Raw genomic sequence first — 22951 nt, 5'->3', positions numbered from 1 at the left:
GACCAAATAGGAAGCGAGGTTGCCATTCCTGACCCTGCCGTGAAAACGCCGGTTGAACTGAAATTCGGTAAGCCTTCTCGCCGCTTAGGCGATCCACCCAATGTGAATATCACTCTCAACTAATTTAAATGCGACCATATTACTGACTCGTTGCTCCACTCCTCCCCTTTTTCCCCAGCGGGCGACTCTCGATCTACACGTAGCGCCTCTATTCTACACAGGGACGACCTCAATTCATTTGAAAGTTTCTGGTAAGCCGCTGCTGTCATACCTTATAATCCATATTTATTTGAGTCCCCTTCCTACGAGTATTAACCAAACCCCTTACTACTCCAGATAACTCGTCGGATTCCCAGTGCCCAGCGTCCCCGGGCCGTTTTTCGAATCCTGCCGTAACGCCAGTGTTTACAAGTAATTTGTAAGTCCTTTAACTCTTGATTTTCTAACATGCTCTCGATGTGACTTATCCGGCAAATTGCGGATATTTTTCTAAATAATTTTGATAATGTTTGTTAATCCCTGCAGGACTTCATGGTCTTCACGCGGAGGTTTTCAATATGATTATATGACGGTGAGCACCGATTAACTAGGTAGGCTCTCTCTATTGGTGTGCTTATTTTAATTTTATTTATGTAACTACGGTATATCTTGAATGGGCTAGTAATTTGTACCCAATCATTGACATTATTAGGTTGCTAGTCCCCTATTTGTCCTGATGAAGACCCCGACGCAAGGGCTCCACTGATTCCTGCATCGTCTGTGGGTCGAAACGTCGACAACTCTCCTCCTTACTCCAGCCCCCCATCCACAATTGTTACATATAATGTATTACTTGGGGCATGTGCCTGTTGAAATGATGCTTTTGGATCTATGACTGTTTTGTACATTTGAATTGATTTACAAATGCGTCAGATGTATATCTGATTTTATTGTCACTATTCCCTACCTGCACTACCCTCACTTTATCACTTCTTCCTTACTCTCAGGGGCACTATTCAACCTTTTCAAATGAGTAATGTTGGATACTATATCCTGGTTTGGTCTATAATGTGAATAAACCATTGTAGACGCATTAAGTGCTCCTAATTTGATTTAATTTGTGATAATTATTTAATTTTCACTGGGACCCCTTCCCTCTTAATACACTAATATAAATTGGTGTATTTTGTGATAATTCACTGTTGGACCATCCGGATGAGTTCCATTTTCTTTTCCTTTGTCTTTCCCTGAACATGAGCAGCTATTTTAAAGCTTCCACTACCAAATACCAGAGACAGAAGACGTCCTCACCTGTCTTTCCTCAGTGAAATAGAAAGAGGACTGTTTGAACTTTGGCAGCGGCCATCTTAGCATGGGCACATTAGGAGCTGTCCTTTCGGTCTAACTGCTGATTGAAACCAGGTAACCCTCTTTGTTCAACGGCTGTTTCAACTTTGATTTATGGGAATTTATTTCAAACACTCTCTCTCACCTAAACCTCCAGGACGGCAGCGCATTTAAGAGGGGGCAACTCTGCATCTAATACAAAATTGTGGATCAATTTAGTTAGCGCTTCTCATCATCAAATGCACCCCCAGGCCCTTGCCCTTACACAATTGTTCCGCAGCACATTTGTGAATAAGCCTAGATCACTGAACTGGCCTCTTATGCAACGAATCAATGCAACACCACTAGGGTAGGATTCCCCTCAACACTAAGTCAATCCTGGAGACACCTGATGATGCGATGAGAATACCCTAGGGGCCCCTGAGAAGACTAAGGGAAAAGATAAAAATGGGGATTGAACAAATGGAACCCCTGGGATACAATCTCTTGCCTGACCACTATTCCACCCTTCTCTTCCAAAGTAACTCTGATGCTTGTGCCTTTCCTTGAACAGTGCTAAATACTATCTATTGCTAATCAGGCTCGCATAATGGTCGACTTAATTTTATCTTTAATTTTTATATTATTCGTTGCATTTCCTTCTCATGCACTATTAATGGTCTACCTCAAATTATCTGATAAAAATGTAATGTGTTACCTTTAAATCTACACTCGTAATTTATATTCCTCCCTTTATCTTTTTGTTTATTTTGAAAAACTTGTATATTTTATTTTTCTGATTTATTCTGGTCTCCTATTACCTCATTGATCTGTGTAATTTTTAAATCTACATGTTAGAAATGGGATCCCTGGTTGGCCAGGGCTTGCGCCAAAGTCAGTCAGAGACCACCACTCCTAAGTCAGGGCAAGGGAGTTACACGCCAAGATAACCCCTGCTCACCCTCTAGGTAACGTGGCGCGAGCAGCAAGGCTAAACTTGGAGGCGATGTGAGTTAAGTTTGCGCACGCACCCCAGCAACAACACCCAAGGCCCACCACAAAGGAAACTCCACACAAGGTTATATAAAAATAGCCTTTGTATTACACCAAAACACATTAGATAAAAACACACACTTTACAATGTGCCAACAGGCACGGGTAGAATTTACAGGGGATATGTACAAGACAGGGCCACCTGGACCAATGTCAGGAATCAGCACTTTTAGAACTAGAAATACTGTTAGAAATAGCACGTCTTAGATCATAGAATAATAATCACATTAGCACACAACCAGTAACTACTGGTACCAGGTAAGTACCACCTACGCAACCCTAACCACCTTAGGAGAATGTCACGCAGGGAACTAGGAGCTCACTAGCACCACCTGTACTAGCAAGAACAACCACCTAAGTATCACAATACCTGTAGGGGTATAAGCACATTACACATGATGCATAACATACATTCAGAGGTGTAAGGGACAAGGCACATGATGCATAAACAACACATTCAGAGGTGCAGGGAAGGAAAACACATGATGCCTAAAAACATTCAGAGGTGTATCAAAGAACACAATTGCGCAAAAATCACATTAGTCACCACCTGTGACTGTGCCTAGGCCAACTGGCCTCGTTGGGGTTGGGACGCCCTGTGTCCCAGTGTCAGGGGCCTAAACGTGGCAGCTGCCCACGAAGTGCTGGGCAGCTGTAGACAATGGTGGGGACAACGTTGGAGCCTTCCAGGCCCTGTACAAATAAAAGGTCCCCCTGAGCCTCTCAGGTCTCTAAACAAATGACTGGCCCCTGTGAGCCTCGCTGGGCTCTTACCAATGCAATGGGGGCACTCAAGAGCCTCTCAGGGCTCGTAAAGAATGTGCCCTGTTTGAGCCTCGCAGGCTCTAACCAATGCAATTCCCCTTAGAGCCTCCGTGGTCTGACAACAAATCTGGCGCCTTGAGCCTCTCGTGGGCAAGAAACAAAATGCCCTCACGAGCCTCTCAGGGCTCGTCACCACTTTGCCCCCTGAGCCCCACCGGGCTCTAAGTAAAGAAATGCCCCGTCGTTGGAGCCTCGCTGGGCTCTAAAGTAAGTGGTGCCCTCTTGAGCCTCTCGTGGGCTCCAAATACAAAATGCCGCCAAGAGGTTCCCCCGAGCCTTGCAGGCTCTTACGAATGGCCTCGCTGGGGTGGAGAAGTGATCCCAAGGGCGCCCGCACTCACCAGCTGTCTGGGAAGGCGGCGGCTCCTCGCGGCGTCAGCTCCTCTCTGCCGGGCTTCTTCTTCAACCTCCTTGCAGCACTCCGGGGCTCTCCCTCAGTCCCGGGAGCCCCGTGAAGGCCGGCGCCACTCTCCTTCTGTCCCGAGGCCCCGCCTACAACCAGGCGAGCCGCGGGCACTTCCGGGTCGCGCTGCTGAGGGCAGCCACTAGCAGCGCGGCCCTGGGGGCGTGGAGGCGGCACTTCCGGGTCGCACTAGGCAGTGGCCCGGCAATGGTTTCAATGCCCCTGGGCTGCGGCAGTGATTCTCGAGGGGCAATGCCGGGTGGGCACCGGGTGGGCACCGGCTGGTTAAAAATAAACAATAAATCGAGGTTGACACTCGATCTGGCCAAAAACAGCGCAAGGTCCCTGGCGGGGTGGGCACCTGCCAGGGGACGTTAAAATCGGCGTGGGCAGCCGTAAAAGGGAAAGTAAAGGGCTCCCAGCACTGGGGTGAAGGCACAGCGTTCCCAAGCGCTATAAGACAAATACAGTGCTCCCAGGCGCTATAAGCCCAACAAGGTTCCAGCAAAGTTCCTAGGTAGGCAGGGGGGCAAGGCTGGGCCCAGAGCCAGCTCACTTGGCCTCCAGGCAGGGAGGCAGTCCAAGTGGCGGTCCTCCTGCCCAGCAACAGTAGCAGCCCCCTCAGGATCCTGGAAGAGAACAACTTGCAAGGGGACACAGCCCCTTTTTATACTAATAAATCCTTTGTCTGTGTGTGCAGGGTGGGGGAGAAACCAGTCGCAGCTGGTTTTGGAGCACCCTTGATGGCTCAACCACCTCTTTCATTCACTAGGGAGCCTAGGGTCGTTAGACACACCACAGGGGCCAGCATTGTGTGGGGAAAGCCCAGCCCCATTCAGGAACCAGGTGCAGCCCTCCCTCACATCACTCATGCTGATCTCTCCACTCACTCCTGGGCAGACCCATCCAGACTTCCTGGAGCCAGGCTTGCCAGCCAGCCACAGCCAATCACGCTCCAGCACCCTCACTGCACACAAACATCAATGTCTAGAAGTGGCACTTCCCCACTAGACACATACACGCCGCACATACCATTGCGCAGCATTCACTCTCACGAGTTTGCACATACCAAACTCGAGCCTGCACTCCCCACACATCAGGTACTAACATGGACACACACATTCCCCATGCATTCCTATGGGAGGGCAGGCCAATTACTCCACGCACTCAGAGTGCGCACACACTTTCCACTGGGACACAGTGAAAGTGCGCAGAAACCAAAAATCACCATCACTAGGTCACCATTAAAAGCAAAAAGTTTAGGGGTGAACCTGCCAGAAGGGCCAAGTCCAACACTACACTAATAATTTATATTAATCACTTTATCCTTTGGGTTGTAATATGAATCGTATATATCTTTATTTGTCCTGATCTATTCTCGCTTCCTATGGCCTCACTGATTTCTCTATCTGTACTATTGCCACTCTTCTCGGCTAGTTCTCTCCTTCTTGATCCCTTCTCCACTTCCACCTCTCTCTCTTATACTGCAACAGTGAATACCACCTCTTCCCCTGGAATCTCCCCCTTCTCCCACACCACCACCTCACTGGCCACCCCTCCAATCTTCCATTCTGCGTGATTTTTCACACTTTATTGAATAATTCTACCTCTCTCAGACTTCCTCCCAGTTCCATTCCCGTGCTCCTACTCTCGTTCCCTACTTCACGCCACCCCAATCTTCCCCTCACTTCCTCCTCCCACCCTCCATTCTATCTCAGCTGACACATCATGCCTCCCCTCATACATACTCCCTTGATGCTAGAATCACCCATCTCCAGACACGGCCCAAACTCCTGGTCCATCATTTACCCCTTCAACCTTTCTAAAAACTGTAAGAAAAATCTTAAACACAAACTTCTTATTCTCCACCAAGAAACACTATTTGTAGACAACTACAGCAGCCTGGCCATCACCATAAAAACCAACTACATCTTCTTCACAAAACGCCCTTCTAAGTGGAAAAGCATCTTTCTCTGACACCTCCCTATCACAAATTCCCGCAAAATTCCCTATGGTCTGAAACTCTCCACCTCTCCTTCCTCTTTTTTTCCTGGTGAAATTGACATCTATATATTCAAATCAGGAAATATACTTATTTAAGCGTCTGAAAAACACCTCAACATTTTTGAACACCACTTCAGTTCACTATCCCAAAACCTTATACCTACACTGAACACTAGCCTCTCTGCTTCCCAACTGCAAGATACCTTCCTGTCCCCACAATCCACGACCCCCTCGCATCTATTCCCTGACTCATTAACCTTAACTGAAAGTCCTGATCCCCATATCCACTCACACTCAACCTCGCCAACTCTCAATTCTATACTCATTAGTGAAAGCCTCACTCCCCAATTTCAACCCCAGACTACCTCACTAGCATCTCCCCTCTATTGACTCTCCCTCAACTTCCTCTGCCTTCCAAAACCACCCTCCTCTATCTACTCCTCCTCTCGATCCATGATCTACTCCACTCCTCATCCCTTTCCTGTCTCCTCAATCCACGAGCCCCTTGCATCCATTCCCTGACTCATTAACCGTAACTGAAAGTCCTGATTCCCATACGCACTCTCACCCGACCTCACTAGATCTTAATTCTATAGTCAACAGCCCCTCCTTAACATTACCAACAGTACCTCCTTCCACTTCCACCCCCCCTTGATCCCTCTCAACTTCCCCTCTCTATCACTCACTATGAACCTTACCCTACCGACCCCCAGCCAAAAAAACAACTCTTCTTGGAGTGATTTTTGTCCAGTATCAGAAAGAGATGTTCTCAACATCATCACCAAGCTTAAACAATCCTCGCCTACCAAAGATCCTCTTCCTGCCCATGTGTTACAAGAACTAAAACACATCATCGCCCCATTATGGACCAATATTATCAACTCTTCCTTTGTCACAGGTTTTGTTCCTGCTTCCTTTCAACTAGACCAAATTACCCCCATCATCAAAAATACAGCAGCTGATCCCAACGACTTAAACAACCTGCGCCCTATCTCCAACCTCCCCTTCCTATCCAAAGCTCTCGAAAAATGCGTCCTGATATATTTGGACAAACACTTCGACACATTCAACCTCTTAGACGTTTTCCAATCAGGTTTGAGAAAGGGATGCAGCACGGAAACAGCTATGCTCAACAATACTGATGACATACATCGGTCCCTGGACAAAGGCGAATCCTCCCTCCTCATTCTTCTTGACCTCTCTGCTGCTTTCGATACTGTTAACCATGTCACCTTACTCAACAGTCTCAAAGACCGTTTCGGTTTTGACGGTGATGTTCTCAAGTGGGTTTCCTCTTTTTTTCCAAAATAGAACTCAGCAAATTAAAGTCAGCGGTTGCCTTTCCAAACCTCAACCTGTCTCCTTGGGTGTTCCACAGGGCTGTATCCTTTCTCCAACTCTTTTCAACCTCTTCATGGAACCCCACACTCTTATTCTTAAACAAGCATAAATCAGTTATCACCTCTATGCCGATGACACACACCTATACTACAAGATCAAATCCCACGACGACATCTTACATCTTAATGAAACCCTGACCAAAATTCAATTTATGGTTCCATCGAAACCACCTCAAACAAAACCCCCCAAAAAACAGAAATCATCCTATTCCCTCCCCAAAACAATTTGCTCCCTATTCAACACTGGATCACGGACATTAAGCTCTCAACTGCTCTCTCGCCATCTCCAATTCGGTCAAATCCCTCGGCATTAGCGTTGATTAGAACCTCAATCTCACTCCCCATATAAAAACTCAGCAAAAGGTACCCTCTTCACACTACATCACCTTATAAAAATTAAACCCTTCATTCCAGCAGATGACTTTAAATCAGTTGAACAATTACTGGTCCTGTCTAGAATAGACTATGACAATGCCACTCTTGCGGGCACCCGTAAAGTCCACCTAGCCCCTATCAAATCCGTTCTTAACCTTGCTGCCAGGCTCATTTCTGACTGTAAGTGATACGATCACATCTCCCCTGTTCTTAAAAACCTCAAATGGCTTCCAATCGAAGGGAGATCCACCTACAAGATTGCCTGCATTACACACAAAGCCCTTCACCAAAATAGCCCCTTTTACCTATCTGACAAACTCCAAAAAAGCTGGGTGTACTAAAACATTGAGGAACACTAACGCCCTTGTCGTTGTCCCTCCTCAGTTAAAAAAGAAAGCAACGCAATCTCGCTGTAGGAAGGTGGCTACCTGACTATGGTTACCCCAGATTTTTTGCCTTGTGTTTAGCTGGTTTTCGACTTAGTTGGCCTGGTTCCCTGCTAATCAGGGCCCCAGGCTATCTGCTCTCTCTGTAAAATGGATTCCATGTACCCTAGGTGCATAACTAGATTGGCTTGGGTCACCTTATCAGCCCCTGTACAGAGCACTATAGGTGCCCAGGGCATAGGTGCATCCAAGGCCTACCAGGGGCTGCAGCATATCTTTTGCTACCCCTGGCTGGCTATCTAAAATTGACACAACTGGCTGATCACTCAGCTGGGGCAAGGTGGTGTAATCACCCCTTGCTTGGATATAGTATGCCTATGTCTAACCCTATCTGGACACATATAAACCTGTGAGCCACTCCTATGGAAGGCCTCATCAATCCTGGAGGCAGAGTGCGTGGTTTTATGTGAGATGGAGCTCTGGCATGAGCTGAGCCTGTCTACAGCTGTCGGGAACAACTCCCTAAGCTGATCCGGGATAATGCCATACCATATACTCTTAAGCGCCTTATAATCCTCGCGGTTATATAGCAACTTTGGTTTGGCTTTATCAAAACATGTCGTGTAAGGTGTCATACGAATTGGAATACTACCCCCTCGCCAGTTCTGGCGACGGGGGTAGCATTCCACCCTTCTAGAGGGATAAGACATGTTACTTTGCTGAAACGCGGTTGATTTAAAATGAGCCTCAGATCCACAAAATGGATGCCCCTGCCACAGACACGGGTCTGGCCTCCTGCTGCTGACCGAAACTCAGCATATGGTGGCCTGGACAAAGGGTTTCTTGTCGCAGGGCGGTGTCAAACCACCCCAGACAGGAGATAGTGGATTGGAGTAGGGAGGTTTCAAAGAAACCAGACACTGCCTGGGGAGCACAAGGCTGCCCCTTGCATAATCCGGCCAAACCGGTTCTGGGGCCTTCCAGCCCCCGTCCCAGCGCGGCCTGGATCAAAGGAAAGGGGTGTAACCACCCCCTTCCTGGGTCCCACCCATAGGAGGGGACCTAGCAGGATGTCCAGCCCACCAGATTCGAATAAGAGTGGGAGCAGTGCCAATGCAACTCAGATCATCCTGAAGAAACATAAGAAACAAATTCTGGACCCTTCGACTTTCTACTCAACGCAGAAGACTGAAGAATCTCCCTTGTGGTCAAGGAGTGACCACCCTGTGCAAACAGGCAACATCCAGCCCTCGACCCTTGCTTTGTTGCAGTTTCCGCCGGAACTCGAGCGACAGAGATCGACGAGATCAAGCTTGCCTGCCTTCTCCCTGCCCGATACACAGTCCCTGCAGAGCTGAGACCAGTGGAGGCGACCGGAAGCGTGGGGCACGCCATCTTGAAAAGGCCACGAGACGCTGACCGTGCAGCCCACGAGTGATCCTCGAAGCTGTGCACCGGGGTTTGAGAAGCCCCCACCCCGAGCTACACTTGCACCAAAGCTACCCCCTCCACACTCGACGAGTGCTGCGTGGGGCCCTTCTGCTTGTGGCGGCTCGACGCGTTGGCCCGGTCACTTGCCAGCTGGCTTGTGGCCCCTGTGCGGACGAAACTTCAAATACGACTTGCTTTTCTGGTTGCTCCAGATCTGCACCAGCTCCTGTGAAAAGGAGCCCCCACTCTGACCCTCCTGGTTCGAGTGATAAGCAATCTCCCGGTTCTGCGTGGATTGCTTTTGCCAAGTGCTGTTTGCTGCAATCTTGAAGCCGACGGTGCTGACGGCGAGAGCCTACGTGGGACAGATCGTGACCTGCTCCTGGACATCGCAGATGCCCCAGAGCCCACGTGACAGCGGAGAGAAGCCTATCGACAACCACCTGATTGCGCCCGACATTGCCTGGTTCCGTCCTGGTTCCACCCTGGTCACTGCTGAGTGACCCAGACTCTGTCCCCTCTGCTTTCAGGTACTTTTCTACTTCGATCCACCCTTGGATCGCACCGGACACTTCTGCTTCACATCGCCTGCAGCTGCAACAGCTTCAAGCACCAAGAGCCTGCGTGTCAAAACCCGACGCCACTTCGACCCTGTGCACCCACGGCCTGTGGGTGAGGTAACATTGCAACGCCGGTGTTCCCACACTGGTACACACCTCTAGGGTCTGTGTCTAAAGTTTTGTTCCTCTAGGTTCAGCTGAAGTATCTTTTAATTCACTTTATCTAACTTTTACGCACCATTGACATTGCATTGGTGCGAGCCGGACTTTCCGTGCTGCACCCGTCTCCTGTGGGCTACTCCCGACTTCAGCATTGCTAGTCCTGACTGCTCCCAGCGAATCTCTAGGCCCTAGGCCTAACCACTGTTCGATTGGTATCTCTTATACCACTTTTTTAGTATATGGTTTAAGTGGCCACCGGCCCTTATCCAAAATTGTGCAACTTTGTATGTTATACTGTGCTTTTGATTTAACGCTTGTGACCCTTTCCTCATAAAGAGTACTGGGGAGTAATTTAGAAATAAATACATATATTTTTATAATATATACTTGTGTGGTGTCCTTTCATTTGATTACAGGATTGTATGTGGTAAAACAGCTCGCTTAACACGACCTCTTAAGTTAAGCCTTTAAGGCTGCTTAGTCCATGCTACCACTAGGATAGCTTGTCTAACAAGGTTGACTTACAACCAGACATCTTTGGGGTTTGTTTGGACTGATACCAAGTGGTTCCAGAATTGGAAACACTACATATCAGGCCAACTTCTCACATTGGTGTGCAGCGGTGCGGATTTGAGCTTGCTGTTTGTTTTACCATTGCAATCTTTACATCAAATTGAAAGATCACATCAAGTACCTTAGGTACATATAAATCAAAAGCTTAGCATATTAAGTTCTACTGAACTTAGTAGTTGTAGAGAAAAGGGATTAGCACACCCTGACTACAACTCACTAGCAAGGTACAGTAGGAAAACACTTAGTGTAGGTAAGTGCATCACTTACACCTCACTAGCAGTCATGTCTGATACAGGTAGAGCCTCAGGCTCTGCTCCTGTAATAGTTGATCCTATAGGGACAACATCCAGATATGACAACCTTAGCCACAAAGACCTGAGTGCCTTGTGCACAGCCAGGGGGCTAAAAAAGGGCAGAGGCCCTACCATTCCTTCCCTAGTAGCTCTCCTAGAAAAGGATGACTTAGATAAGGTGAGTCAGGCTCCCTTAGAATCAGGTGAAGGGATACACTCCCCTGAGAATGAGAATCTTCCAGAAGATGAAGAAGAGGAGGAGGAAGAGGAAGAGGAAGGCTCAGATGTAGAAGAGCCTGAAGATCAGGATCAGAGGGTGACCCAGGTACAGGTTGCCAGGCTTAACCAGGCCAACCTAGACCTACATGGGAATGGAGAGGGCCAGCACCACTCCAGATCTCATAACCAAATTCTCCCAGGTAACAGGAGGGTGAGATCTCCATCAGGGGACTCTCATCTTTCTAGTGCCTCAAGAGAATCTCAAAGAGGGATGACTCCCTCCCAGAGGAAAGAGCATAGGGCCAGAATGAGGGCTGTCCAACTCCAGATAGAGAGGGAAGAGGTAGCCTTGGCTCAAGCTAAACTTGCTTTAGCAAGAGAAAGAAAATTGTGTGGCTTAGATGCCACTGGTGGCAGCAAAATTCCTAAAGAGAAACCCAGGTCCTATGATAGTAGAAACCTGACAAAGATTGTGCCCCCCTACAAGGAAGGGGATGACATCCACAAATGGATGACTGCTCTGGAGAGAGCCTGCATGGTACAGCAGGTTCCTGAGGAACAGTGGGCAGCAATCTTATGGTACTCCTTTTCAGAGAAAGGGAGAGATAGGCTCCTCACTGTCAGACATGAGGATGCCAGCAATTACAAAGTCCTGAAGAGTGTTCTAATAGATGGGTTTGGCTTAACCACTGAACAGTACAGGTTAAAGTTCAGAGATACCCAGAAGACACAGACTCAGGACTGGACTGATTTTGTTGATTGTGCAACTAAGGCTCTGGAGGGTTGGCTAAATGGCAGCAAAGTACATGACTTCACAGGATTGTATAATTTGATTATGAGGGAGCAGATCCTTAGTAATTGTCAGAACCAGCTCTTACACCAGCACCTGGTGGACTCAGATTTGACCTCTCCCCAAGAATTGGGAAAGAGGGCAGATAAATGGGTCAGAACCAGGATTAGGCCTAAGAATCAGGACAATAACCAGAAGAAGGAGTCTACCAAGCCTCAAGATAAGGGTGGGGATAAAAGTAAAGAAAACACTTCCCCAGGGCCCCAAAACTCCAAGAATGGGGGTGGGTCCCAAGACACTTCTTCAACAGAGAAAAAGCCTTATTGTCATGCCTGTAAACAGGTTGGGCATTACAAAACAGACAACTGTTGTCCCAAGAATGGCAATAAAGAGAACATACCTCCAAAGCCAGCTCCAACACCTCCTGTTACTGTCAGCAGTAATCCCCCAGGAAGTGGGAGCACACCCAGGAATCTGGGTGGGTTTACTTTTGGAGCCCAGGAGGACCCTGGCCTATCCAGGTCCCCATCCCCAAATGATCTTGTGTATGAGACTGGCATGGGGTTTGCCAACTTCTCTGTTTGCCCAAATACCTTGAGCAAATATAGACAAGAACCCATCATCAATGGTTTGAAAGTTGAAGCCTTTAGAGACACAGGGGCTAGCATCACCATGGTGGCTGACTGTATAGTCCCCTCTAAGCAACTTTTACCAAGTGCCACATACCAGGTAACAAACATTGATGGTATCCAAACAAATCATCCCATGGCAGTAGTAAGTCTCAGCTGGGGAGGTGTCACTGGCCCAAAGAGAGTGGCAGTGTCACCAAACTTACCTGTAGACTGCCTACTGGGCAATGATTTAGTAATCTCAGCCTGGGCTGAGGTTGAACAGGAAATCCATTATAGAATGGTAAACTCTAATGGAAAGGTTAGTGGGGCTGTACTTGCTATAGCCCCAATCCAAGATGTCCTTCCTGAAAAGGTTGGTAGGGCTGAGCAACTCTCTGCCCCATCTTTACCAGAAGCTTTTTCAAAACAGAATAGCAAAGCTGTTATGATAACAGCAGAAACCCAAACTGAGTCTCCTCCTGAAAAGGTTGGTGGGGCTGTGATGGCCACAGCCCAAACTCAAACAGATATGTGTGTTGTGAAGCCTGAAATGATGGATCACTCCACCCAAACTGAGAGCATTGAGGAGGAAGAGAAATCTCCCCCTCACCAGACATTTGGACAGGATCAGCCTCCTCAGGGAACTGATCCTACCCCTGATGAAGAAACTGCCCCAGAGGTTGTTAGGCCTGGCCTGACAGAGCCTCTGATGGCAGTGGACCCTTCTCAGGTGGGACCCAGTCTGGAGCAGGTAACCTGCCCCTCTCTACCTTGCCTTAGTCAGCCCAGGGCTGCAGAGGACAAGAAGGACAGTGTGACCCAGAGGGCCCCCTGTCAAATAAAGCACCCCCATCAACAGATTAGGGGCACCAAAACTAGTAGCCCTAGTAGGGTGAAAACTTTAAAAACTCCTGAGGGAGCCCCCTTAAAAACAGTTAGGGACCTCCCACAGATGGATTCTGTTGGGCACAGCCAAACCTGGGGCCCAAAGGGCCCAAACCTGAACTGTCCCTCCAGCAAGCCACACAGAGGGACCCAGCCTCCAGCTTTAGGTAGCCAGAGGTTGACCCTGAGAGCTCAGTGCAACTCAGTTGAAGAAAGAAAGGCACACATGGTGGAAGATAATTGGAGGAAGTTGAGCCCAAAATTAGTGGGGCCTCACTTCAATACTCCCTATCCAAACCAGCCTTTAACTTTGCATAAACACACCCAAGGTAGTGATTCCCTATGGTGGAGACCCTCTAATACCCCTAGGGTGAGGAACTGCTTAGTGGACCATGAGACAGGGGGTACCCATGCTAGTGCAGGTACTTCCTTATATGGCCACTCAGGCAATATAGGTTTACCTGGCCAAGGATAGCCTTATCTCCTTTCGTTTGGGGGGGGGGGGGTTATGTAGGAAGGTGGCTACCTGACTATGGTTACCCCAGATTTTTTGCCTTGTGTTTAGCTGGTTTTCGACTTAGTTGGCCTGGTTCCCTGCTAATCAGGGCCCCAGGGTATCTGCTCTCTCTGTAAAATGGATTCCATGTACCCTAGGTGCATAACTAGATTGGCTTGGGTCACCTTATCAGCCCCTGTACAGAGCACTATAGGTGCCCAGGGCATAGGTGCATCCACGGCCTACCAGGGGCTGCAGCATATCTTTTGCCACCCCTGGCTGGCTATCTAAAATTGACACAACTGGCTGATCACTCCGCTGGGGCAAGGTGGTGTAATCACCCCTTGCTTAGATATAGTATGCCTATGTCTAACCCTATCTGGACACATATAAACCTGTGAGCCACTCCTATGGAAGGCCTCATCAATCCTGGAGGCAGAGTGCGTGGTTTTATGTGAGATGGAGCTCTGGCATGAGCTGAGCCTGTCTACAGCTGTCGGGAACAACTCCCTAAGCTGATCCGGGATAATGCCATAACATATACTCTTAAGCGCCTTATAATCCTCGCGGTTATATAGCAACTTTGGTTTGGCTTTATCAAAACATGTCGTGTAAGGTGTCATACGAATTGGAATACTACCCCCTCGCCAGTTCTGGCGACGGGGGTAGCATTCCACCCTTCTAGAGGGATAAGACATGTTACTTTGCAGAAACGCGGTTGATTTAAAATGAGCCCCAGATCCACAAAATGGATGCCCCTGCCACAGACACGGGTCTGGCCTCCTGCTGCTGACCGAAACTCAGCATATGGTGGCCTGGACAAAGGGTTTCCTGTCGCAGGGCGGTGTCAAACCACCCCAGACAGGAGATAGTGGATTGGAGTAGGGAGGTTTCAAAGAAACCAGACACTGCCTGGGGAGCACAAGGCTGCCCCTTGCATAATCCGGCCAAACCGGTTCTGGGGCCTTCCAGCCCCCGTCCCAGCGCGGCCTGGATCAAAGGAAAGGGGTGTAACCACCCCCTTCCTGGGTCCCACCCATAGGAGAGGACCTAGCAGGATGTCCAGCCCACCAGATTCGAATAAGAGTGGGAGCAGTGCCAATGCAACTCAGATCATCCTGAAGAAACATAAGAAACGAATTCTGGACCCTTCGACTTTCTACTCAACGCAGAAGACTGAAGAATCTCCCTTGTGGTCAAGGAGTGACCACCCTGTGCAAACAGGCAACATCCAGCCCTCGACCCTTGCTTTGTTGCAGTTCCCGCCGGAACTCGAGCGACAGAGATCGACGAGATCAAGCTTGCCTGCCTTCTCCCTGCCCGATCCACAGTCCCTGCAGAGCTGAGACCAGTGGAGGCGACCGGAAGCGTGGGGCACGCCATCTTGAAAAGGCCACGAGACGCTGACCGTGCAGCCCACGAGTGATCATCGAAGCTGTGCACCGGGGTTTGAGAAGCCCCCACCCCGAGCTCCACTTGCACCAAAGCTACCCCCTCCACACTCGACGAGTGCTGCGTGGGGCCCTTCTGCTTGTGGCGGCTCGACGCGTTGGCCCGGTCACTTGCCAGCTGGCTTGTGGCCCCTGTGCCGACGAAACTTCAAATACGACTTGCTTTTCTGGTTGCTCCCGATCTGCACCAGCTCCTGTGAAAAGGAGCCCCCACTCTGACCCTCCTGGTTCGAGTGATAAGCAATCTCCCGGTTCCGCGTGGATTGCTTTTGCCAAGTGCTGTTTGCTGCAATCTTGAAGCCGACGGTGCTGACGGCGAGAGCCTACGTGGGACAGATCGTGACCTGCTCCTGGACGTCGCAGATGCCCCAGAGCCCACGTGACAGCGGAGAGAAGCCTATCGACAACCACCTGATTGCGCCCGACATTGCCTGGTTCCGTCCTGGTTCCACCCTGGTCACTGCTGAGTGACCCAGACTCTGTCCCCTCTGCTTTCAGGTACTTTTCTACTTCGATCCACCCTTGGATCGCACCGGACACTTCTGCTTCACATCGCCTGCAGCTGCAACAGCTTCAAGCACCAAGAGCCTGCGTGTCAAAACCCGACGCCACTTCGACCCTGTGCACCCACGGCCTGTGGGTGAGGTAACATTGCAACGCCGGTGTTCCCACACTGGTACACACCTCTAGGGTCTGTGTCTAAAGTTTTGTTCCTCTAGGTTCAGCGGAAGTATCTTTTAATTCACTTTATCTAACTTTTACGCACCATTGACATTGCATTGGTGCGAGCCGCACTTTCCGTGCTGCACCCGTCTCCTGTGGGCTACTCCCGACTTCAGCATTGCTAGTCCTGACTGCTCCCAGCGAATCTCTAGGCCCTAGGCCTAACCACTGTTCGATTGGTATCTCTTATACCACTTTTTTAGTATATGGTTTAAGTGGCCACCGGCCCTTATCCAAAATTGTGCAACTTTGTATGTTATACTGTGCTTTTGATTTAACGCTTGTGCCCCTTTCCTCATAAAGAGTACTGGGGAGTAATTTAGAAATAAATACATATATTTTTATAATATATACTTGTGTGGTGTCCTTTCATTTGATTACAGGATTATATGTGGTAAAACAGCTCGCTTAACACGACCTCTTAAGTTAAGCCTTTAAGGCTGCTTAGTCCATGCTACCACTAGGATAGCTTGTCTAACAAGGTTGACTTACAACCAGACATCTTTGGGGTTTGTTTGGACTGATACCAAGTGGTTCCAGAATTGGAAACACTACATATCAGGCCAACTTCTCACACTCGCTCATTCTCTGGTAACGCCCCTTCTATCTGGAATACTCTTCCCAAAGATCTACACTGTAACCAATCTTACCCCTGCTTAAAAAAAAAAATCAAGCTGCTCCTTCTCAAAAAATATTGGGGTCCCTAAGTATACTTACTGTCTCTGGCCATAAACTCCTCCTCTTTTCACCACTCATACAGGCTCCCCTCTACTTATAACTCACCTCATCCCTCCCTTGCATAATTGTACCTAAATCTCTCGCCTTTTTCGAACTATTTACATACTATTTTTGAAATTCCTAACCTTAAATCACTCTTAAAGTTCAACTCCTTTACCTTATTTTAGCAATTGTATTTAGTTTGGCCTGTCTTTATGTTTAACCAGATCCTGTAAAGCGCTCTGATAGTTTTGGGTCCAGCTAGCGCCATATAAAACCTTTAAAATAAATAAATAAATACTTCATGTTGGAGGCTGCTGTCTGCCAGCACCCCGTACCTCTGGTTCCCTCACCCCAGATTCGGTCTGGACTTTGTGGTTGCACATTTTGTACGGCTTATAGCCGTGGGAACATAGTTAGGGGTTGAAAATTATCGTAGTGTGGGTACTTTACTGGGGATACCTGGGACCCTGACCAGGCATCTCCAGCACTTGAAAAGAGACATACCCAGTAATACACATCCTTGAATTATATGGGTGTGGTGTTCAGCCAAAATGGACACCTAACTAGCATTAAGTTAGGATAATTATTCAGAAATCCTTAGAACAACGTCTCTGCTGGCAGAGACAGTGGTAGCACAGACGGTCCAAAATACAGATGAATGGGAGGCACTTTCTACCAAGAAGAAAGAACGTATTCGAACAGCTCTTCACGGAGCTTTCATGGCGGAGTACCTGCGGAAAAACAGTGCACCGAGGGGCCTAATAGTTACCAACAAACCCAGACTGTTTCTCAATAACAAAGAATTTCGCACCGACTGGTCAGGGATAGCCTGGAAGTGCACGAAGGACTGGCTAGTCCTTATCATCAACACTGCCAGGGAACTAGCAGATGCACAGTTGGTAGAGATTCAACAGAGAGTGGACAGACTCAAAACTATGATCCAAACAACAGTTTTCAAAACAAGACTGGAGGAAAGGACCACTCGGAATACTAGGAGTACCTGACCCAGTCTAAACTCACTAAGCTGAAAAAAGGTGTTCAGAAATTCAGCAAAGAGTCCATTTACCCGTATACACCGACGAATATTATGAAAGACCAGTGTAGCCGCAACAATATAAAAGACAACCGGTACAGGGCAACACCACAAAACTGGACCTTAAGTTCAGGGGAAGAGAGGAGCTCTAGTGGAAGCAGCAGTGATGGAGGCACTGACAACTACCAGGGTAGAAGACAACATAATCATCACCAACAAATAATGCACCCACCATTGCCTCAGTGTGGGTTCTGGCAACAACCTTTTTACGGACCAGGACTTGGATTTCCACCAGGCCCGCAGCCTTTTTTATACCGGGGCAGAAGACGGGGAAAAGGAAGAAAAAAATGGCAGAATACAAGGGTACAATGGGAACCTGGAGCAGGGGGAGAGGGAACGGCCCATCAACAAGCAGAGAGTAACAAATATCGTCAACCTGAGTGTCAACCAACTCTCTGAAGTTGAAGAGACAGTTCTATCCAAAGGCCTATGCTTTATCCCAACACCAATGAATTACCCTTTTGTGCTTAACACCGAACTGGCACAATTCTTTAGGAAAATCAAACTCTGCAATCATTTCTGGGAAACAAATGATGCACAACTCGAGAAAAGTGACCCTGGACTCAGGAGAAAATCCACATATGTGCCCCAGACCCAGACAATCCCCTGCCATGTTCTAGCATTTGAGCAGGTGGTATTCAAGGAAGTGGAACAAATCAACTTCAAGAAAGAAAAGGGCTTTCAGAACCTCTCAAATCGAGAACGACAAGCCTTGGAGAAACTTAAAAACACAGAGCTTACAGTCAAACCAGCAGATAAAGGAGGGGCTATCGTTCTGATGAACAGATCAATGTACATAGATGAGTGCAATTGTCTTCTAGCAGATAACACAAGCTATGAGATACTCTAACGACCCGACAAGATGACTTCCTACCAAGATCAAGGCAATAGTTAGCGAAGCACTGCTCAACGACTGGATCACCAAACAAGAGGCTGATCCCTTGTGAATGAAAGCCCTAGAACACCGAGATTGTATCACCCCCAAAAATTCACAAAGAGAAATGTCCACCACCTGGCAGACCGATTGTGTCTGGAATAGGTTCTGTCCTTGAGCCTCTGTCACAATTTTGTGATTGGTTTCTCAAACAAATAGTCCAAAAGTCAGTATCCTATCTTAGGTATACCAAAGATGTACTGTGCCTCCTGAGGGATCTAGAAACCAACATCACGGAAGACCTGTTCTTTACGATGGACATCGAGGCACGCTACACGAGTATCCCCCAGAAACATACCCTGGAAGTTGTGGAACACATTCTTCTAGACACAGGCTGGAACTTTCATACACAACCACAATTTATCATGGAATGTGCAGGGATAGCCCTGACAGAACATTTCTTTGAATTTGAGGTAGCTTTATACCATCAAATCACTGGTGCATCTATGGGCAGCACATTTGCCCCAAGCTTCGCATGTCTATATGTACACCAGTTTGAGGAGGACCATATCTTCCACAAGCCTAATCCTTTCTCTACAAACCTGAGGACATGGAAACGTTATATCGATTATGTTCTCATAGTCTGGCGGGGTGACCCGGAAACAGCAAGATCCTTTGTGGATCTTGCTGTTTCACAAAGCTAAACACTAAAGACCGACACCTAAGATTCACCCATTCCATGAGTAGGAACCATGCGATCTTCTTGGATCTCGAGAGCACGATGGACGCAGATGGCATCAGCACCAAAGTTCACAACAAACCGACTGACATAAACAGCTTATTACTGAATGAAAGCTATCATCCAAAGGCCCTGAGGGCCAACCTACTGGTCGGCCAGTTTCCTAGGATACCCAGAAACTGTTCAGAGATGGAGAACTTCCAAGCACAAGCAGAATAGCTTTAAGTGAAATTACAAGATCGACACTACCCTAAGAAACTGATCAGAAGGGCTAGGAATGTTAACTGCGACTCTCTTCTGGAAAATAACGATAAAGAAAAATCAGGCAAAATGGTGTGTGTCACAACATTCACACCGGCCTCCAACAGTGTACAAAAAATCATTAAAAGGAATTGGAATATCCTTCAAGGAGCAGAAGAATACTGGGAACCTACCCTCTTCGCATTTAAAAGAAGCAAGAACTTGCGGGATGAGCTAGTGTGGGCTAAAGATCTCGAGCCCGGAGAAGAAGATCAATTGACACTGGAATACTCAAAGTCCTACAGGACATTATGCCTGTGGCTCCTGTGTTGAATGCCACCTTACTACGACCACCAAAACGGTTGACATTGGAACCACACGCCCGTGGATACTTAACCATTTCAGTAACTGCAATACTGAAAACATGGTGTACCTCCTTACCTGCCCATGTAACCTCAGGTACGTGGGCATGACAACCAGAAAAATCATAACACGTACTAACGAGCATCGCAGCACTATTCGCTGCAAAAAAGCGAAACAAAACTTACCAGACATTTCCTGGAAACAAACCATAGAGACACTGATCTTAAATGGGTGGTTCTGGAGGTCATGAAGAAACATAAAACTGACCTTAGCCGGCCGCTCCACGTAAGGGAGCAACAATGGGTCTACCGCCTCCGCACATGGAAAGAAGGCCTGAATGATGATATTCCGTGGCTTCAGCTAAGCCTTTAGGTGCCAGTTATCTTTCTGCTGCCCAGTTTCCCACATAACTGACTCAGCACAAGATGACACCATAACAACATTCTTTCGCACCACCTAAACACACCTAGTCTTTGGCTCTGATCTCTTAATTCCAAACCCGTGGGTAAACTATGATGGTTTTTAATTCCATATAAAAATACATCACCAAAGGAATATCCACAAAACGCTCTTTTATATCAGAGTATAGAGCACTCCTACAACATAGAACACCAGTCTTCCTGCTACATTTTTTAAAGCCTGCTACCAATATAACTGTGGCCACTGGTTGTCGCCCTACTTTTGGGGTTAACGCTGATGTTTTCTAGTATCATATAAACCACACCATCAAAGACCCAAATACACACGCATTCTTGCGTTTGGATAGAGGGCACGTGTACACCATAGAACACCAGACGCCCTCCCTTCTTAATTACCAGAAGACTGTCATCAACTAAGACAATACCCCCTTCCCCCCCACCTGAGGTAACACACAAGTCACCTAACAGTCTGGGCCCATGAGGGACATTTTTCAACTCTGGGAATTAAGCATGAATTTTGTATGTTTCCAAAGTCGTGTTGTTTACTTTTTGTCCTGTGATACTAGAGCCTTTAACAGTGGCGACAGGCGGTGAGCACGCCCGTACACTTTTTATTTAGAATCGCCCCTCACACGCATGTGAAGTGCGTATACTTTCATTAACCATTGAGCCTCACCAAGGTTTGCCCTCCCGCTTTTCCACACATGCGCACAGAACTAGTCTTTTTCTACCATGCGTGCGCGGTATCTTCTACCACCGACGCGCATGAACAAAGCTGGTCCACCAACAACCCGATTCCGGGAACGCCGGCCCCATCGTAAACTTCACTCTCCTCACGTACCATTCAATTAAGGTTCCATTTCCGCATGCCTTACTTGAATGGCCAGGCACTCCCCCATACCTCCTTCAGACTATGTCTCGAGGACACCGGATCTGGCACAGCTGCCCCGCTTTTAGCGCGCTTATTAACAATTACCTCCTCTAGCCCACACTATAAAATGCCAGCTTGCTCACTCTACCGACGAGGAGTGGAGACGCGCAGACCTAGGCACAGAGGAGATCACGTTGTTTGACAGTAAGAGTATGAATGCTTGGTTCAATGGGTTCTTTCTCTACAGGTCCCACAATATTTCTGCACTACAGAGCCACATGTGCTTTTCGTACAGGACTGCATGGGGGCCTCTAACATTGTGTATTTCTGGTCTTTCTCCCCAAACTTTATTTCTAGTTTTGGACCTAAAGGGTCTCCTGCCCTCTCCCTCCTATGGGGCCATTTGACCTCATCTTAGGGTAAGCATTGTGGAGATATTATCTCCGTGATTGGTGCACAGATTGCTGTCACATTACTGCTGCACTTTTAGCCACTCACGATAGAACCATGGTGATTGTGGCTTACTCTGTTTTTTGTTGTATGTGACAGTAAGTATGTTTTTTATATGTTTTTCTTTTAGGCTTTTAGAATTTAGAATTTAGCCATTTCACAGTGGAGTGTGATCTTCATCACCCCACTGAGTGGAATCCTCTCACCATAGTGTGGTAAGAGTGGAGCCCGTACTTTCACGGTCCTGATGAATGCTGCGGACCCAACTGGTCCTTTATGCAGAAACATGTTGACCTCATTCACAGCGATGGGGGGCATTAATACCCCCATTACACCGATCACCTTATTTTAAACCACTATAGAGATGCCAGCACTATTAAATTTAAGCTGACACCTTTAATGGTCTTTTAATCCCCATGGGCCCCCACTTAGTTTAGAAATGCATCCCTGTCGTCAGGTGTATGCCCGCCCTCTAGCAAACCAAGTTTTTAGAGGGCGCGGCCTGGTCTTTGATGAAGCATGACACTAGGTGGTGTGTGAGACCAGTCCTTCACTTTTTGTGAGATGCCTGCACTCACAAACTAAAAACTGCACTAGCACTAGCGACACCACACTGGGGGTGGCTACTTTGTGGTACATAGTTTATGTTGGGGGCTGCAGTCTCCCAGCCCCCTGTGCCTCTGGTTCCCTCACCCCAGATTCGGTCTGGACTTTGTAGTTGCATAAGTTCTTGTGTGCACAACACAGGTAAACTGGAAAACAAGATGCTCTCAGTCCCCACCCCAGTTACTAGGCCATCCTTTGCCACTAGATATAGAAGTGTCATCCACCACAAGCACTGATTGATCCAGCTATTGTTTTTTTTTTAAATAATGTATTTTATTTGCATTTCAAAACAAACATAACAGTGTAACCAATAAACAATTGCGCAGATATTTGTGGGGAATTAATAGTTCCATTCTATTCAGTATGGAGAATCTGTATCGTAATGGGTCTGGGGGGTAAAGGAGTCGAGCAGCATCAGAGCAGTCCATAATCTCCATTAGCACGGCTCCATCTCTGTCTCTACTCCAGGCCCGGCTGGTTACCCATGGAATCCGATATCATTCCCAATCAACCCAAATGTTCTCAAATTTCCTATGAAACCCCTTTCTCTTGTATACTAGCTTTTCCTTGACACAGCATATGTTCACTTCCCTTTCCCAGTTACATAGCTGCAGTTTAGTTGGCTTCCACC

The 22951-nt window shown here is 47.7% G+C and overlaps 1 protein-coding gene across 3 annotated transcripts in view; it reads left to right on the top strand.

The window, feature by feature from the left end:
• Positions 1-22951, top strand: part of LOC147663662 (uncharacterized) — a 106944-nt gene that overhangs the window by 68741 nt on the left and 15252 nt on the right. Inside the window, exon 4 of one of the 3 annotated variants that reach the window (XM_086950284.1) lies at positions 526-590. The exons of the other annotated variants lie outside the window; for them this stretch is intronic. The gene's annotated coding sequence lies outside the window, so the exon portion shown is untranslated. The remainder of the gene's footprint in view (positions 1-525; positions 591-22951) is intronic. 3 annotated transcript variants of the gene reach the window in all.

Source organism: Lissotriton vulgaris, unplaced genomic scaffold, assembly GCF_964263255.1.
Source record: "Lissotriton vulgaris unplaced genomic scaffold, aLisVul1.2 SCAFFOLD_2517, whole genome shotgun sequence".
Classification (NCBI taxonomy): Eukaryota; Metazoa; Chordata; class Amphibia; order Caudata; family Salamandridae; genus Lissotriton; species Lissotriton vulgaris.
Note: the sequence above shows the minus strand (reverse complement) of the source record. Positions and strands in the feature narration are given on the sequence as shown.